An 18,650-nucleotide genomic window follows, 5' to 3' on the forward strand; every position below is an offset into this window, starting at 1 on the left:
AAATTTTTTTCTTTTTTGAGTTGTGGTCTCACTCTTTCTCCAAGACTGGAGTGCAGTGCAGTGGCATGATCACAGTTCTTCTAGCCTCCACCTCCAGGACTCAAGAGGTCCTCCTACCTTAGCTCCCCAAGTAGCTAGGACCACAGGCGTGTGCCACCACACCTGGCTAATTTTTTTTTTTTTTTTTGTAGATAGGATGTCTCCTTATGTTGCCTATGCTGGTCTTGAACTCCTGGGTTCAAGCGATCCTCCCACCTCGGGCTTCCAAAATGCTGAGATTATAGGTGTGAGCCACTGTACCTGGCCTGAGAAGAGAGGAATGTACCCAATTCGTACAGGTATCTGCGGGCACAGATAAAACCTTGGATTGGCTAACGTCAAGAGGCTTTTAAAAGTCTAATCTGAGATTCCTTAGGAGAAGTTCCAGCAAAGCCAGTTGAAAAGAGGCTTTGTCTCGTCTCGGTGACTCACACCTGCAATCCCAGTGCTTTGGACGGCTGAGATGGGAGGACTGCCTGAGACCAGGAGTTCAAGTCAGCCTGGGTAACATGGTTAGACCCCATCTGCACAAAAAATAAATTAACTGGGCCTGGTGACACATGTCTGTAGCTCTAGCTACTCGAGGCTGAGGTGGGAGGATTGCTTGAGCCCAGGATGTTGAGGCTGCAGTGAGCCATGGTTGTGCCACTTCACTCTAGCCTAGGTGACTGATCATTAAAAATTTTAAAAATAAAATAAAAGAAACCTATATGGCCCAATCATTATTCTTGCTGTGCCTTATGCAAATAATCAGGCCAAGGATAAGGAGACTAAAACATATTTTGCAAATTAATTGGTCCTAATATGATTTGTCTTTTGTAGAAATGGGGGACTGGAGATAAAAAAACACATACACACACATGTTTCAAAAGAAACTACAGTACACTTGTTATTAGATTCTAGCTTTGATGATGATTATGATTATTATTGTTGAGATGGAGTCTTGCTCTGTCGCCCAGGCTGGAGTGCAATGGCACGATCTTGGCTCATGCAACCTTCACCTCCTGGGTTCAAGTGATTCTCCTGCCGCAGCCTCCCAAGTAGCTGGGATTACAGGTGCATGCCACCACACCCAGCTAATTTTTGTAGCTTTAGTAGAGACAGGATTTCACCATGTTGGCCAGGCTGGTCTCGAACTCCTGACTTCAGATGATCCACCCGCCTCGGCCTCCCAAAGTGCTGGGATTATAGGCATGAGCCACCGTGCCCAGCCTTTGTTCATTATTTTTAAGATTTTATTATTTGTCCACAGTTTAGACTGGATCCTGAATTTTTCCCAGCTATACGCCTCTAAACTGACATAAAAATTTTTTTTTCTTTTTCTCCCATCTTTTTTTCCCTGACTTGAAATTATTAGAAATTAAAACTGTGCTTTTCTTAAAGCTCTTCAAACTAACGCTATATACCTTAAGCTTTGGGAGAAATAACAGCAACTTACATATAAGCAACTGTTTTGCCTGCGGATGTATGCACTTTTCAGAAAGTTCATTTAAATGCTTGATTCAAACTACAGTTCAGAAAAACCTTTCAGATTGCCACTGTAATGAAAGTACTTCAGAGACTCATAAAAAACTAACCTAGGGTTAGAATAACGATTGCCCAAAGAATGCTTTAATTGAAGACACAGTCACATAGCTTAAATCAGCTTCCAGGATTACTTTCCCTTTGTTGCTGTAATTTGGCATTTGTCCTTTTCTGATGTAATTTCCCCCTCTCTAGGATGTGACCACCTAAGAGGGAGCCTTCATGGTGACATAGGATTGGATAAAACAATAAACCACAATCTCGTGTTTTCCTCAATGCTTTCTCCAAAAGCTTTGAAGAATGGGGGAAATGTAAAGGAAATTAAAAAAATGTCAGGACCCCCAAACTTAAGGCCAGATGCTGAGTCATGCAACACCCACTTTCAAATGAGTAGCTGTAATTAGCATAATGCATTAGCCAGATCCCCATGGAAAGGTAAAAGGCCTCAAGCATCTACAAAGGCCTGGCCCCACAGATCATTCATAAGTAAATTCTTCGCTGACCTCCCATAAGCAAGGGAAACAGGAACATAGGAGAACCAGGGTGACACCATTTAAAAATCAACTCCATTTGAAAACCAGGAAGGCACATTTTTTTGCCAGTCACAAACTATGGTCATAAGATATTTACAATTGAGGAAACAGCCCAACAATACCCACGAGGACACACTCCTACAACAGAAAGTCCAGATGTCTCAATACTCATAACAGTATATGCTTTCAAGATAATTATAGTTATGCTTTGATGCACTCGCACACTAAAGTGTCAAGGATAGATTCCTTTCCTTCTTTCTCTTTCTCTCCTTCCTTCCTTCCTTCCTTCCTTCCTTCCTTCCTTCCTTCCTCCCCTTCCTCCCCTTCCTTCCCTCCTTCTCTTTCTTTTCTTTCTTTCTTTCTCTCTCTCTCTTTCTTTCTTTTTCTTTCCGACGGAGTCTCACTCTGTTGCCCGCGATTGAGTGCAAATGCTGTGATCTCGGCTCACTGCAAACTCGGCCTCCCCACAAACCCCGCCTCCCCGGCTCAAGAGATCCTTCCACCTCCGCCTCCTGAGTAGTTGGGGCCACAGGCGTGTGCCACCATGCAGGCTAATTTTTTATATTTTTAGTAGAGATAGGGTTTTGCCTTGCTGCTCAGGCTGGTCTCGAACTCCTGAGCTCAAGCAATTTGCTGGCCAGCCTCCCAAAGTGCTGAGATTACAGGAATGAGTCATTGCGCCCAGCCAATAGTTTTCTTTTTCTTTTTAATTTTTTTATAGAACAAATTTTATTTTAAAAATAGAGTCAAGGTCTTGCTATGTTGCCCAGGCTGATGTTGAATTCCTGGGCTCAAGCAATCCTCCCATCTTGGCCTCCCAATGCTGGATTACAGACATGAGCCACCAGTAGTTTTCTCTAAATCAACAGAATAATAAATTTGGTCATGCTTCCAGCCCACCCACAAGTAGACACAGCTTAGCTTAGTCTCTTCATAGACTAGACTCCTAATAAGAAAAATGCAAAGATGAGGCATTCCTCCGCTTGCTTTCTGAGGACACCCTATCCTGAATTTGAGTAGCCTTCAATAAATCTTCCCTCCCCACTGAACCCTGCGACTCGCCTGGAATTCCCTCCTGCGTAAGAGAGATCTAAGAACTCTCTCTTAGGGTCTGGATTGGGACCCCTTTTTTTTGGCAACACAAGGACATGCCAATTGTAACTTGAGGTCTGCAAACTAAGTCTAGCTCCTAAATGGTTGTTGTTGTTGTTTTGTTTTTGGTTTTTTGTTTTTTTCTTTGAGACTAACTCTCACTCTGTCGCCCAGGCTGGAGTGCAGTGATGCGATCTGGGCTCACTGCAACCTCTGCCCCCCGGGTTCATGCGATTCTCCTGACTCAGCCTTCCAAGTAGCTGGGATTACAGGTGTATGCCACCATGCCTGGCTAATTTTTTCTTTTTTTTTTTAAGAAGGAATTTCATTCTTGTTACCCAGGCTGGAGTGCAATGGCGAGATCTCAGCTCACTGCAACCTCCACCTCCCAGGTTCAAGCGATTATCCTGTCTGAGCCTCTTGAGTAGCTGGGACAAGCATGCGCCACCACACCTGGCTAATTTTTGTATTTTTGGTAGAAACAGGGTTTCACCATATTGGTCAGGCTGGTCTCGAACTGCTGACCTTAGGTCATCCACCTGCCTTGACCTCCCAAAGTGCTGGAATTACAGGCATAAGTCATCACACCTGGCCTTAATTTTTGTATTTTTAGTAGAGATGGAGTTTCACCATGCTGTCCAGGCTGGTCTCGAATTCCTGACCTCAAGTGATCTGCCCGCCTTGGCCTCCCAAAGTGCTGGGATGACAGGCATGAGCCACCGCGCCCAGCCTAGTTCCTAAAATTAAAGTCTGTTTGATTCCATGCTGACCTAATGTTGATCGCAAGCTTAGATCGGAGTGCAGGTGTAGAATAAAGACAAGACTCATTCCTCTACCTACCCAGAGACATCTGCATACTTGACTCTTCCTTTACTCTCTTTTTCTTTTCAAACATCCAATTTGTCTTATGTAAAATGTAGATGTACCAGGCAGTAGCTAGAGCTCGCAGGAATGTAGCCATTTGCCTTACCACCTATCTGCCCTTTTTCCTAAATGCCTTTCCCCATTTAAGGAAATGTGTAAATACTAAATCCCCTGAAACTCTCTTGAGAAAAACAGCCACAGACGTACCTGTGGCTTGTATTTTTCCTGAAGCACCCTAAAGCTGACTTAATAAACCTCGATGATTGGGATTTATGCCTCAGTCATTCTATTCAGATGTCAGAGGGACCCATGGGAAGAAGCAGAGAGAAAGGTCTGTAGGAAGAGGCTAAGGAGCCCAATCTTCTCCCAGAAAATCAACACTTCGGGTGGTCATGAATTGCAGGGCTACTGGGACTGGGGTGAGTAAAGAGGAAGAGAGAGAGAGAGCAAAGCCCCAAGTAGAAGGGGAAACAGGGAGGGAGGAAGGGGCTATGCCCTGTCCTCCCCTCCTCCAGTGTCCCTGCCCTTCCCTGACCTCAGAATTCCCATTGCTCCTTGAGAACTCAGACACTAGCTTCCCCACCAAGGCCTCTGGGGTTTCTGTGACTGACATTCATTTCCTCCTCCCTCTGTATTCCCCCAGCCTGTCCATTCTCGGCTACACTGACTCTGAGTCTGGTCAACTGCTTGTATGCCTATCTCACCCAGTTAACTTAAATTCCTTGGGGTCAGGAACAATGCGTTCTTATTTTCTATGCCACAGCTCCAGTTACTGTGACTGACACACAGAAATATTGGTTTGGAGTCGATTATCTCAGGGATGCAGCTCAAAGTAAATGTGTCTTTTATAGAGTGGGCACAGGAATGCTTTAATGGGGAACGAGCAAGTCCCAAGAGGAGCAAGGAAAACTTGAGCTGCAACCACTTTGCATTTCCGATGATGAATTAGAGCGGTTGTTATCAAATCTGCCACCAGAGGGCGATCCAGGTAAAAAGATCTTCGGGGTACTCTTCAGTCCGGTGACCTGATCTTCCCCCAAAATCAGATCCTTGCTGCCTCCCAGAAACAGCAGACACCTAAATCCAATGTAGCTTGCCAGGATCTCAGGGAATAAACTTTTATAGTTTGCCAGCGTTTTCCCCAGAGGAGCAGAGGCAAGAAAACAATCAAATCGATGGTCTGCTGTTTGCTGGATGAAGAATAAAACTGCCTAAAGGCAATGTGTTTAGTACAAAGGTGTCATAAGCTCTGCTTTACCAATTTCTGGAAGTGTGACATTAAGGCAACCATTCTCTTCTCTGGGCCTGGTTTTCCTCTATAAAATGTCAGTTCAAGTTCCAGCCTGTCTTGGGATGTCATCAGCCTTTACAAGCTACCTGGGCCGTGGCCCTGCGATTAACTGCACAGTGAAGCTTACTTAGTTCCCCCGCTTTTCTGCCTGTCTTAGGGAACAGTCATGGAAACCAGCACTTGCTGCCGTGGGAACTGGACATTCCCCGTATTCTTTCCCAGACCAAACAGGCATAGCTAGAAGAGTGAGACATGCGGAAAAATGATAGAAGCCCAGGGCATTGTTCATCAGTGAGCCTAAAATCTGTACATACAATAGCATAATATTCATGCAAATTCTTGCAAAATGCAAAGCTGATGGCATATGACTTATGACTCATTCTTGTATATAACAGTAGAACAACATGCAGCTGAAGAAAGCACTACTCAGGATGGGAGTAGCCTTGGGAGGGAGGCAAGGAGTAGTGAGGAGGGAGAGAATGAGCTGTTTCTGTAACATTTCATTTCATAAGAGAGATGGATGGACTTCAAGCCTCTATGGCAAAATGTCACCTCAGATAAATCTGATTGGTTCCATATTATTTTCTGTAACCCTCTCTATGTTTGACTCATTCTTTCAATTAAAAAGAAAAAAAAAATATTTAAAGTAATTTTTTAAAAAATCAGAGCTCACCAGCCCCTTAGAGCACAGCTTGGTCTAGGGTAGTTTCTTTAACTAGCAGAGCTTTCTGTAAATACAGACAAGTGTTCACAAAGCATCTTTAGGTTTCCCAGGTCCAGGATGGGTGGGATAATACTAAGGGAGGGAGATCTGCTCTTGGAGGAGGGACCTGCTCTAACCAACCCTGTAGCTCTGCAAATCTTTGGCATTTTGTCCTTATCTGTAAATAGGGATGAAGTTTGTCCCATTTATATCACTCAGTTATAATGTGCATCAGATGAGATGATATTTGTGAAAACAACTTGAAAATACAAAATGATGTAAACAGGTATTATTTAGTTGTCAAGCTCTAAGTCCTGAGGCCTCATTTATATTAACGGTAGTAATAACAATAACAATACAGGCTGGGCGCGGTGGCTCACACCTGTAATCCCAGCACTTTGTGCGGATCACGAGGTCAGGAGTTTGAGACCAGCCTGGACAATATGGTGAAACCCTGTCTCTTCTAAAAATACAAAAATTAGCTGGACGTGGTGGTGTGCACCTGTAGTCCCAGCTACTCGGGATGCTGAGGCAGAAGAATCACTTGAACTCGGGAGGTGGAGATTGCAGTGAGCTGAGATCTCACCACTGCACTGCAGTCTGGGTGATAGAGCGAGCCTCTGTCTCAAAAACAAATAAACAAACAAAAACAAACAAGCAAAAAACCAATACAATGACAAAGGAAGAAATAAAAGGAGGATGTGTAACATGGTAAGGAGGGAAGGAAAAATGAAGAAAGAAGAAAAACCTATTGAAGATAGCCAAGAAAACAGCTGCCCTTCTAAGACACTGACTTGAGGGTTTTCAAAATCATGGAAATTATGCTTCACAAAAAATAATCCCAATGGTCATGGTCATTCGAATTTAGAACAGTATTTATATGGCTCCCTGTGGTGAATCAACAATTATTTTCTATGGCTTCAATTTTCAGAGTTTAAATAATGCACATAGCAATACCACCAAAGAAACAGTCATTAAATATCAATATAAAATAAAGTGGAAGAAAAAGAGAAAAACAGCAAGCTGCTCATTGCAGTGTTTCCAACTGAGACTCTGTCCTGCAGACTCCAGGGGATTGGCACGGATTAAGCTGTTACTAGAGGCTGGGGTTACGCACGGTAGGCCGTAGACTTTCTGGGGCAGAAACAAGTCAATTTCTATTCCGAAAACCTGGCACTGCCTAAGAAAATCCAAACCTATCAAACAGAAGCTTTGCAGGAGTGTAGTTAATAGCATCAAAGAGTGCTCCGAGACTTACCCACAGAGACTTTCTGATAGCTGATGCCAGGGACAGCAAAAAAAGAGAATGTCCAGTTGGGGGAAGTTAACCAAGCTCCTCTGAATTCTTCTTCTTGAGCCCATTCTCTGCTCACTGGTCCCCATTTTATAACCATGCTTAAGGAGCCTAGGCTTCTCTGCCTCTCTTACAACATGCTTAATATCACTACTTTATCCATTCTGTACTGTTGCAGGCTGAAGGTGACATTACACTTAGAGGGATCCACAGATTCAAGAGGCTGCTTGGCGAGGGCAGCACAGTGAGGTACAAGGACTTTGACATCAGAGAGGCCTGGATTCAAGTCCCAATGTCTGTATGTGGTAACCAGTATGCAAGAGAGCCTGTGATGATTCCTGCCTCCTCGTATTCATGTCCTTGTTAGTTCCCTTGCACATTGAATCAGGGCTGGCTCTGGGTGACCAATAGAATGTGGAGGAAGTGATGGGGTATGAATTCCGAGGCTAGGTCACAAACGGCATTGTATCTTCCACCTCTTAGGTCTCTCTCTCTGGGGAAGCCTGCCACCACTCTGCAAGGACTCTCGAGCAGTTCCATCTACAGATTCACATGGAGAAGAATTAAAGGCTCTTGCCAATCACCAGCACAATTTTGCCAGCCTTGTAAGTGAGCTACCTTTGAATTGGAGCCTCCAGCTCCTACTGACATCTGACTGCAACATCATGAGAGACCCTGAATTTAGACCACCCAGCTAAGCTGCTTCTGAGCTAACCCACTGAAACCATGAGAAATAATCATTATTGTTTTAAATCCTAAATTTGGGAGTGATATGTTATATAGCCATATTAACAAGAACTTAACCTTTCTAAGTATTGGGGGCATTTAGGGCTGATATTCATCTGGGAGGCACCTGTACAGCTGTATCAATTGTTCAGTTCTTTAAATATTCCTGAGTTGCTTGGTAAAAAGCCCTGTGTTTGAATTAACCTGATCTTGAATTGCAAGCTCCCTGAGGTGCCTTGCAAAGACAAATCAAATCCTCCTCAGAGGAAGGTATCATTATCCTTGCCTTCAAATTATTTCAGCAAGCATTTTACAAATACCATGTTCAGCACACAACCAAAGATAAACTTACATATGGTTAAAAACAGAATTTTTCAGACACCCAGAAGACATCCTTCACTGAGGGCTTATGTGATAGAAAAATTAAGCATATGATGACAATGGATTCAGTGTATGGCATGCAGGAATAAATCAAAAGTTGGGAAAGGTGTAAATGGCCCTAATGAGAGAGGAAAGAGGCTCCCATTGCTTCTCAAGACTGGGACCCATCTCTACGAATCACAGAGAACAAATCTGTCTCCTTGCTGTTCTCCAGAGGGGAGCTGGACCTCAGATGGGTTAACCAGAGAACCAGGACCCCGAGAGCCCAAACTCTCATTTTTCTGAAAATTCCCATGTCCAAGTTTGGCTGGAGAACATCCAAATTGCCTCTTCAAGATAGCTGGTGCCATGGACCTATAAAAGGGACCAACGTGTTCAGAGGACCACGAATCCTTACCTGAAGGTTCCAGACTGCATGACACCTAGAGGTTCCTAGAAAACATGACTGAGGGAAAATGCTCCTCTAACCAGAAGGATGGAGACTTAGACTAGCTAGTATCAGATTAAGGAGGAAAATGTTTTGTTTTGTTTTGTTTTGCACCAAGTATGTAAAAAAAATTAAAACCCACTGTAGAATATTAGCAAGATCTTCAACAAGTCTCTCATTATACAAATGAGGAAATTAAGAACCAGGAGGTTAGAAATTCAATCCCAGCATGCTGACTCACAGACCACGTGTAGCCTTTTCTTACATCCCACTGCTCTGACGGATATTGTTAAACACTATTTCTTCCTTACTCTTAGGATATCAGTGCCTTGAATGTCACAGACTACCTGGCACTTGTTTCCCAACAAGCTAATATTGACCCACACAAACCGAAAGCCTCAACTTGACATTACTTGTATCATCCGTTTCTAAACCCAAATTCCAGTATCCACTGCAACCTTCTAGGTAGGCATCCAGAAAGGTCTTTCTTCTGATCCTGCCAACTCATCATGGCACATGGTTTTGAGTAGCGCCATAGAGAATATCTTATTTCTCTGAGCTTTAGTTAAGAGTGATATATGCTGGAAACAAGGAGCTTCCTGTTTCCTCTTTGTAAATTTTGATAAGTGATTCCCTAGTGGTTGGAATTTGCCAAGGACCCCCAGCCCCATTCATGGATGAGCTCTTTACCCCTGAAGATGACCAAAGAGAGCCTCAGTGCCTCTCTGCCAGTCTTGGGAGGCAAGAATGATCCATATAATATCAAAGATTTCTCCCAACCCTAAGAACTCTGGTCATATAGGGGAAGGAATGTATTAATTACTAAAAATAATTTTAAAAATGATTTGGCATAATTTCTGGGGTGCCTACTCTGTTTTACCAACGTCCCCTTCCACCTTCATCAACCACCATGAGTTTCATTATCTTCTCTGCACCTCCATGGCAACCTCTGTCATGGTCTGGAGAAGCTTAGCTTTCAATTCCAACTATCTGTCAAGACCTGAGCAAGTCCACTAACTCCTCTGAAACTCAGGCTCTTCAGTAAATGGGCCTAATGAAGAAGAAAGAGGCTTCCATTGTGTCCCAAGACTGGGACCCAGCTCTAGGAATCACTGAGAACAAATTCCTCCACTTGCTGTTCTCCAGAGGTAGCTGGACTTCAGATGGGATAACCAGAGAACCAGAATCTCCAGAGCCCAGAGTCTTATTTCTCAAAATTCCCATGTCCAAGTTTGGATGGAGAACACCCAAGTTGCCTCTTTAAGGTGGCCTGAACCATGGACCTATGAAAAGGACCAGCATGTTCAAAGGACCAGGCATCCTTTCCTGAACATAAGGCTCTCTTTCTGCATCATAGCATTGCTCTCAGGAGGGACTGTATTAGTTTGTTTTCACATTGCTATAAAGAAATACCTGAGCCTAGGTAATTTATAAAGAAAAGACATTTAATGGGTTCATGAATCCACAGGCTGTACAGGAAACATGGCTTGGGAGGCCTCAGGAAACTTACAGTCATGGTATAAGGGGAAGCACGGAGAAGGGGAAGCAGGCTTGTCTTACATGGCTGGAGCAGGAGGAAGAGAGAGTGGGAAGGTGCTAGACACTTGTAAACAACCCAGTCTTGTGAGAAGTCTATCATGAGAACAGCACTAGAAGGATGGTGCTAAACCATTAGAAAATGCCCCTATGTCCAATCACCTCCCACCAGGCCCCACCACCAACATTGGGGATTACAATTGAACATGAGATGTGGGTGGACATACAGATCCAAACCATATCAGATAGTAATGAATATGGAGGAGCAGCCCAGTATCCAGCACAAAGGCCCTCAGTAAACAGAAGACTCAGAAGCGGGGCCACTCTGTCTCAGGAGCACTGATTGGCCCACCCTTCTTTCCTTCAACCTCCTGGAGGGCAGGGTCTGTGTCTTCTTTATCTGTACCCCCAAGCCCCTAGTCCTCGTGGCTGGTAGGCACTTCACGAACTCATTACTCCAACATTAGAGGTAGAGAACCAGGTGCTGTGGATAGAGAGTGGCTAAAAATAAGATTTAGACTCTTTAGGCAGGTAATATAGAAACACAGCCAAATGTTCTTAGAGAAGAGTTGTACTTTTCAGCTTTCCTTGGCCTTTCAATATGACTGCTACTGTTTTAGCATATGTCAAAATAATTGACCAAGATGGGCAAAAAGTCACTAAGAATGAAAGCACTTCCATTAAGGAATATTTTATTTTCCATGGGGTCTTTGAGAACTTAGAGAGAAATTGAAGCAATAGTGAAATAATAGAGAGTAGACTGCTGCAATTAAATGTGATTTACCACAACTTAAGTATCACTTTCAGATAGTGTCAAATTAAAGCATTTAAGAAGATTGCTGAAAATAGGAGACTTTTTTCTTATCTAAGTGAAATGCTGGCACACGAGGCCTCCGAAGGGAAACTGCCAGATGCCGCTTTATGTGCTTGGCATGTTTGCGCCTAACATCTCCTCAGTGTTTTTGAATTTTACATTATCTGCAGAATTCCCACTTCATTAGAACTGCCTCAGAAACTCCCTTTTAAATGATGGAGGTAGCTGTCAATGTGCGTCTGTGCTGCCCCGTTCACGTTTTAGAAATGTGGGAGTTATTTTCAAAAATACATTTTTATTTAATTTTGAATTTTGTATGCCTTCAGGAAAAATATTGGGTGGTCCAGGAAGTCAGAGGGATGACTTTAAAATCAGTACATTTAATATACCTCTTTGTTCAAACTGTCAGGAGTTAACAGGTCGTAAAGTTTGACCTCATTGCAGTGATATATGGCATAAATCCCCAACATCATTTTGTTTTAGCTTTGACAATAGTCTCTTACAATTTGGGGTTTAATAGAATTTGAGTAAGAGTGGATATAGAATACCCTTTATTTCTTTCTCTTGCCTTATTGCCCTGGCCAGAACTTCCAATACTATGTTGGATAGGAGTGGTGAGAGAGAGCATCCTTGTCTTGTGCCAGTTTTCAAGGGGAATGCTTCCAGCTTTGGCCCATTTAGTAGGATATTAGCTGTCAGTTTGTCATAAATGGCTCTTATTATTTTGAGGTCATTCCTTCAGTACCTACTTTATTGAGAGTTTTTAACATGAAGGGATTTTGAATTTTATTGAAGAACTTTTCTGTGTCTATTGAGATAATAATTTGGTTTTTGTTTTTAGATATCTTTATGTGATGAATTACGTTAATTGATTTGCGTATGTTGAACCAGCCTTATATCCCAGGGATGACGCCAACTTGATCGTGGTGGATAAGTTTTTTGATGTTCTGCTGTATTTGGTTTGCCAGTATTTTAGTGATAATTTCTGCATCAATGTTCATCAGGGATATTGGCCTGAAGTTTTCTTTTTTCGTTTTATTTCTGCCATGTTTTTGTATCAGGATGAATCTGGCCTCATAGAATGAGTTAGAGAGAAGTCTCTCCTTTTCAATTATTTGGAATAGTTTCAGAAGAAAGTATATCAGCTCCTCTTTGTATTTCTGGTAGAATTTAGCTGTAAATCCATCTGGTCCTGACGTTTTTTTTGGTTGGTAGGCTATTTATTACTGCCTCAATTTCAGAACTTATTTGTCTATTCAGGGATTCAGCTTCTGTTTCAGTCTTGGAAGGGTGTGGGTGTCCAGGAATTTATCCATTTCTTCTATGTTTTCTAGTTTATTTGGGTAGAGATGTTTATAGCATTCTCTGACGGTTGTTTGTATTTCTGTGGGGTCAGTGGTGATATCCCCTTTATCATTTTTTTAATTGAGTCTATTTGATTCTTTTGTCTTAGAAGAAGTAAAATTGTCTTTGTTTGCAGATGACATGATCCTATATCTAGAAAATCCCTTCATCTCAGCCCCAAAACTTCTTAAACTGATAAGCAACTTTAGCAAAGTCTCAGGATACAAAATCAATGTGCAAAAGTCACAAGAATTCCTATATACCACCAAGAGGCAAGTAGAGAGCCAAATCATGAATGAACTCCCATTTGCAATTGCTACAAGAAGAATACAGCACCCAGGAATACAGCTAACAAAGGAAGTGAAGGACCTCTTCAAGGAGAACTACGAACCACTACTCAAGGAAATCAGAGAGAACACAAACAAATGCAGAAACATTCCATGCTCATGGATAGGAAGAATCAATGTTACAAAATTGGCCATACTGCCCAAAGTAATTTATAGATTAAATACTATTCCCATCAAACTACCATTGACCTTCTTCACAGAATTAGAGGAAACTATTTTAAAATTCCCATGGAACCAAAAAATATCTCATATAGCCAAGATAATCCTAAGGAAAAAGAACAGAGCTGCGAGCATCATGCTACCAGACTTCCAACTATACTACAAGGGGACAATAACCAAAATAGTAATACTGGTACAAAAACAAACATGTAGACCGATGGAACAAAATAGAGAACTCAGAAATAAGGCCACACATCTACAACCATCTGATCTTTGACAAACCTGACAAAAACAAGCAATGGGGAAAGGATTCCCTATTTAATAAGTGATGCTGGGAGAACTGGCTAGCCATATGCAGAAAATTGAAGCTGGACCCCTTCCTTATACCTTATACAAAAATTAACTCAAGAGGGATTAAAAACCTAAATCTAAACCCCAAAACTATAAAAACCCTAGAAGAAAATCTAGGTAATGCCATTCAGGGAATAGGCATGGGCAAATATTTCATGATGAAATCACCAAAAGTAATTGCCACAAAAGCAAAAATTGACAAATAGGACTTAATTAAACTAAAGAGCTTCTGCAGAGCAAAAGAAACTATCATCAGAGGATGGGCACAGTGGCTCATGTCTGTAATCCCCGCACTCTGGGAGGCCGAGGTGGGTGGATCATGAGGTCAGGAGTTTGAGACCAGCCTGGCCAATGTGGTGAAACTCCGTCTCTACTAAAGATACAAAAAATTAGCCAGGCATGGTAGGGCACACCTGTAATCCCAGCTACTTGGGAGGCTGAAGCAGGAGAATCGCTTGAACCTGGGAGGCAGAGGTTGCAGAACCGAGATTCCGCAATTGTACTCCAGCTTAGGTGACAGGGCAAGACCCCATCTCAAAAAAAAAAAAAAAAAGGAAACTATTATCAGAGCGAACAGGCAACCTACGGAGTGGGAGAAAATTTTTGTAATCTATTTATCTGACAAAGGTCTAATATCCAGAGTCTACAAGGAACTTAAACACATTTACAATAATAAAAAAAAAACAACCCTCCATTAAAAAGTGGGCAAAGTATATGAAAAAGACACTTCTCAAAAGAAGGCATTTATGCAACCAACAAACATGAAAAAAAGCTCAACATCACTGATCATTAGAGAAATGCAGATGAAAACCACAATGAGATATCATCTCATGCCAGTCAGAATGGTGATTATTAAAAAGTCAAGAAACAACAGATGCTGGCGAGGCTATGGAGAAATAGGAATGCTTTTACACTATTCGTGGGAATGTAAATTAGTTCAACCATTGTGGAAGACAGTGCGGTGATTCTTCAAAGATCTAGAAACAGAAATACCATTTGACCCAGCAATCCCATTACTGGGTATATAACCAAAGGAATATAAATAATTCTGTTACAAAGATACATGCACACGTATGTTCATTGCAGCACTATTCACAATAGCAAAGACATGGAATCAACCCAAATACCCATCGATGATAGACTGGATAAAGAAAATGTGGTATGTGTATACCATGGAATACTATGAAGCCATAAAAAGGAATGAAATCATGTCCTTTGCAGGGATATGGATGGAGCTGGAAGCCATTATCCTCAACAAACTAAAGTAGGAACAGAAAAATCAAACACCATATATTCTCACTTATAAGTGGGAACTGAACAATGAGAACACATGGACACAGAGAGGGGAAGAATACACATAGGGGCCTGTCGGGGGGTGGGGTGGGAGAAGGGAGAGCATTGGGAAAAATAGCTAATGCAGCTGGGCTTAATACCTAGGTGATGTGTTGATTGGTGCAGCAAACCACCATGGCACACGTTTACCTATGTAACAAACCTGCACATCCTGCATATGTACCCCGGAACTTAAAATTTAAAAACTGTGGCTATAGATATAAATATGTAAGTATAGATGATATAAACATATTGATATGGGTACAATATTTCATTTGTAATATTTTACAAATGAAAATATTAGTTTCATTTGTAAATTTAAAAAAGCAATACACATACACAGAGAGAGGATTCAGCCTGGGGTTCAACAAATTAGTGTGGTTTATTCCAGGCTGAGTTCAAGGCTTGCTGTGGCTCAAGTGCCTAAAGTTTATTTCCCAGGAAAAATAAAGTGGAGATTTAAAAGCAGTGGTCAGAAAGGATAACTTTTTTTTTCCTTTCTTTTGAGACAGAGTCTCACTCTGTCACCCAGGCTAGAGTGCAATGGCGTAATCTCAGCTCACTGCAACCTCTGCCTCCTGGGTTCAAGCAATTCTCCTGCCTCAGCCTCCTGAGAAGCTGGGATTACAGGCGTCTGCCACCACACCCAGTTAATTTTTGTATTTGTAGTATGGGGTTCCACCATATTGACCAGGTTGGTCTTGAACTCCTGACCTCAGGTCATCCACCCACCTTGGCCTCCCAAAGTGCTGGGATTACAGGCATGAGCCACCAAGCCCGGCCAGAACATTTTTGTAATTAGCAAAAGCGAAAGTGAATTGCAGTTGATAGACTGCCTGAACAATATTTGGCAAGCTTGATAAAACTGTGGAATATGAACCCTTTATTGATGACAATTTACATCAGATCTTATATATATTTAAAATGTTGATATCTTTTATTCTATAACTTACTTTTTTTCTAAACAAGTGAAATGTTTGTTTGTATAGATGTGTGAACATGAAGTTCCTTTTGTATTGCTATAGCATCCAATTGTTTGTTTATTGGTTAAAAATGATCATGTTCAACCCCATTGAAGTGAAGGGGGCAGAAGGATGCTGACCTCAGTAACTTTGGAAATGTTTTAGTGTGCAATACTAAAGGTGAAAAGAACTGAATTTAAGCACTGTACTGTAGTTGATAATATTGTTTCCCATGGGTCAATAATTATGATACCCTTATAGATATATATTGGAATTAAATAATTGAGTAAATGAATGACAAATGTTGGGAACAAGATTTCTCTCTTTTGGGGTGAAACTCTATAGACAAGCAAGGGAATTAGAAGAATAGAATGATCCATGTGGTAAAGAATTACAGTTGGAGAAATCAGTAGGAACTCATGTCTAGCTTAATATAGATATAAATGGTTACACATAGAAATATTTATAGATATATTTTATATACAGATATGTTTCATATATTTCCTTGCTTCTTGAGGTGAAAGTACCTGAATGAAACAACACCCAGTAGCAACTAGCACACCTAGCTCCCAGATCTCAGTTTTTGATATCATTCTTCAGTAAAAGGAAACAAGGCTCCTTGGAGAAATGGCTATCGAGGACTGGCGCAGAAAATATACATGATGAAGCTGGAGCATCTTGTAGTGCTTGAAGGTAAGGAAGTGTTGTTTTTGTTGTTGTTTTAAAAAGCATTGATAGCAATATGTCAAAAGGACCACAGAAGAGCTCTCTGTGTGTGAAAGAGCTCCCAGTGACAAAACTGGAATGATTATTTAATTGATACATATTAGATATACATATTTTGGGGGTACATGTGATAATTTGATACATCCATATAATCAAATCGGGATAATCAGATACCATCACCTTAAATATTTATCTTTTCTTTACACTAGGAACACAGTTTGAACAATAAAATAAATAAAATGATGGTGGATTATAAAACAAAATGTATTTGTATAAATAAATTACTGAATGACTAAATAAATAGGGAAGATGAGGCAAATATCCCATGTTGAAGAATTCCAAATAATTGATGTAGATACTGTGCTCTCAAGGAGAGGGGCATACATTTTCACTCCTAAGTGTGGGCTGCTCACAGTGACTTCCTTACAAAGACACCGTGTGGTAAAGGGACGGGGTGAAGGGTAACCTTACAGTGGAGAAATCTGACAAACACGCCTTCAGTCATCAAGGTCAGCATCAACAGTGAAGAGTCATGTTGATAGTATGTTCCCTTGATACGTGATGAAAATGGCACGTTACCTTCAGGGTCCTCCTCCTCAAAACCCGTAACCCCAGTCTAATCATGAAAAAAGTGTAGAATTCCAATAGAGGGGCATCCTACAAACTACTTAACCAATGTGCCTCAAAATTATTAATGTCATAAAAAAAAAAAAAAGTCTGAGAAACTGTCACATCCAAGAGGAGCCTAAGGGAACATGGTGACTAAGTGTAATGTGATATTCTGGACAGGATTCTAACACCTAAATAAGACATTAGGTAAAAATGAGGAAATCTGAGTAAAGCATGGACATGAGCTAATAATAATAATGTATCAATATTGGTTCATTAATTGTAACAAATGTGCCACAGTAATTTAAGATGATATCCATGGGGGAAACTCAGTACAGACATATGGAAATTCTGTCTTCTCAACTGTTCTGAAACTCTAAAACTGTTCTTAAAAAATTAAGTCTATTGTTAAAAAGTCAAACAAAATGATACAGGCTATAAGCTGGATAAAAATTCAAGGCTATGGACATACACAGAAGAAATATTAACATTGATCTGACTTATTAATAGCAAAGGAATTTAATTTTCAGAAAAGATTTTCAGTTGACCAACTTAAACACTTCATTCTCCAAGCATGATCTACACAGTTTGAGAAATATAATAAGAGAAATTCATAAGGTTTTTTCAGCATTGCAATAATCACCTTAGGTCTTACTTGCCTGTTTAATCCTTACAATAACTCTAGGAGGAATATGCTATCTCCATTTTAAAGATGAAGAAATTGCAGTTTAGTCGATTGCCCAGGTTTGGACAGTTAGTAAACAGTAAACAAAGATTTGCACTTGGGAACTATGAATCCTGTACCCACGGTCTTAACCTCATGCTGCACACGTACCAACATTAACAGCTGAAAATATTCCCAATAACTGAGTTGACTGACTTGCTATATGCTGTTATCAGCAACATAATAGTTAGAAATTGGTGGCAGCTGTTATGAATAATGACTTTTGTTTTAGACAAGTTGATCTGTAGATTATTTTTCTGGCAGAAATTTGAAACCAGAGAACTATTGATTATTGGATATCCTATGAGTTTGGTTTTTTTTTAAATAGAGACGGGGTCTCACTTTGTTGCCCAGGCTGGTCTTAAACCCCTGGGCTGAAGCAATGCACACACTTCAGCCTCCCAAAGTACTAGGATTACAGGTGTGAGTCACCACACCTGACTATTTTTTTAAAATCATAAAATGTGTGAAAAAATTACCATGTCAGTATAAATTCTCTTCATACCAGAATTTGGCATAGTGTAGAAACAGGTTATTATTGAACTTAGAACATCAGGTTTTTGCCTGAAAAATTATTTCTACTTATCAAGAGATGTTCTTGAATGGAGGTGAACATTATGTCCAAGGCACTGATCTTTCATAAAAATAAACTGGAGAAAAGTGCTGTTTTGAAAATAAGGACATTGACCTCACCATTAGCTACTCTTAATGTGCCGTGTGTGAAATTCTGATTAAAGTATGACAACATTTCAAAAATGTTGCTTAACCTAGTATATACTTTCAAGATACAACTTTGACTGAGGAAGACTCAGTCTAGCAAATGTCTTTTCTATAATGTGAACACCACTTTCAGACCAAGATGGTGATGGTAC

At 40.9% G+C, this 18,650-nt stretch overlaps 1 long non-coding RNA gene across 5 annotated transcripts in view; it reads left to right on the plus strand.

Annotated features, from left to right (window-relative positions):
- LOC103246889 (uncharacterized) overlaps positions 1-18,650 on the plus strand; it is a 61,087-nt gene that overhangs the window by 39,331 nt on the left and 3,106 nt on the right. For 3 of the 5 annotated variants that reach the window (XR_012089584.1, XR_012089587.1, XR_012089585.1), the window contains one exon: positions 4,904-16,412. This is a non-coding gene — a long non-coding RNA (uncharacterized lncRNA). The remainder of the gene's footprint in view (positions 1-4,903; positions 16,413-18,650) is intronic. The other 2 variants (XR_012089586.1, XR_012089588.1) reach the window with 2 other exon arrangements.

Source organism: Chlorocebus sabaeus, chromosome 2 (genome assembly GCF_047675955.1).
Source record: "Chlorocebus sabaeus isolate Y175 chromosome 2, mChlSab1.0.hap1, whole genome shotgun sequence".
NCBI classification, from domain to species: Eukaryota; Metazoa; Chordata; class Mammalia; order Primates; family Cercopithecidae; genus Chlorocebus; species Chlorocebus sabaeus.